This window comes from Wolffia australiana, chromosome 15 (genome assembly GCF_029677425.1).
Source record: "Wolffia australiana isolate 7733 chromosome 15, ASM2967742v1".
Classification (NCBI taxonomy): Eukaryota; Viridiplantae; Streptophyta; class Magnoliopsida; order Alismatales; family Araceae; genus Wolffia; species Wolffia australiana.
This window is the reverse complement of record NC_135849.1, coordinates 11918728-11920000: the sequence shown is the minus strand read 5'-3', so window position 1 is coordinate 11920000 and position 1273 is coordinate 11918728. Positions and strand designations below refer to the sequence as shown.

At 41.2% G+C, this 1273-nt stretch overlaps 1 long non-coding RNA gene across 1 annotated transcript in view; it reads left to right on the top strand.

Moving 5' to 3' along the window:
* The window catches only part of LOC144712872 (uncharacterized), a 1836-nt gene extending 1750 nt beyond the window's left edge, over positions 1 to 86 (top strand). The window contains exon 2 of the long non-coding RNA XR_013583887.1: positions 1 to 86. This exon is cut by the window's left edge and continues 186 nt beyond it. This is a non-coding gene — a long non-coding RNA (uncharacterized LOC144712872).
* The last annotated feature ends 1187 nt before the right edge of the window (positions 87 to 1273 follow it).

The following is a 1273-nucleotide window of genomic DNA, read 5'->3' as shown; positions in this document are numbered from 1 at the left end:
TACCTTGCGATTGCGTTAGGAGATTAATGTACCCATGATATTGGCGCTCTGGGCTCAATCAACTAATCTGTACTCCGCTTTGGTTCTACCCTCTTGCATTCTCTCTCTATTCACTTCATCTCTCTCTCTCTCTCTCTCTCTGCAAGTTGGGCGGTCTTGACGGTACAAGCTTGCAGGGTTGCTGCCGTGTTTTGGGGCGGGATCCCTGCCCCTGTCCAGTCGCAGCACAGTTGCCCATGGCTGCTTTCTCAGGCGCTTGTCTCATCTCTATTTTTTTCTCTTTATCTCTATCTCTCTCTCTCTCTTCATCTCTCTTTTGCTCTTCTTTGCTCTCTCCATCTCTTACTCTCTTTATCTTTCTTTAGCTCTATCTATGTCTCTCTCTTTATCTCTCAATATCACTCTCTCAGAGTCTCAGTCTCTCTTTACCTCTCTATATCACTCTCTCTTTCTTTTTCTCTTTCTCTCTCTCTCCCTCTCTTCATCTCTCTCACTCTCTCTTTCTCTTTCTCTCCCTTTATCTGTCTCCCTTTATCTCTCTCTTTTTCTCTCCCTTTATCTCCCTTTATCTCTCTCTCTTTCTCTCCCTTTATCTCTCTGTCTTTCTCTCCCTTTATCTCTCTCTCTTTCTATCCCTTTATCTCTCTCTCACTCTCTTTATCTCTATCTCTTTCTCTCTCTCATTATCTCTCTTTCTTTCTCTTTATCTCTATCTCTTTCACTCTCCCATTATCTCTGTCTCTCTTCCTCACTACGTCTGTACAAAGTTGGACGGTTCTGGTTTGAATATGAAGCCAGGACAGTAGTGAAAGCGGGGATCTGGCGCAGCCGCGTCTCAAACAGCTCCGAAAACTTAAATCTAAAACCGCGATTAAACGGTTGTGTAAGATAAAATCAAATGAAAAAAGGGGAAATGAGGAAGAATGAAGTGAATTTTTATTTGATGAAGTCTCAGATAAATAGGTCTTTATTCATTCTAAAATCAATTCTAAATCATTTTGTCTAGTTGTCTACCACAGTCGAACCATAATTATGTAACCATTTCAAAAAGAACGGGACGATTTTACCGTCTGCCTTTCCCTGACGAGCCGTTTCTCCATTTTGTGACAGACAGAACTACTCCGATCTTTAATCCAATCGACAAAGCTTAAATCTATCGGAAACAGAAATTTCATGAACATCCATAGACCCTTTATCATTTTCTTCCCATTCTTCTTCCATCTAATCAATCTGCTGATCACTGTGATCATCGAGGAACCTATTCTCTGAAATC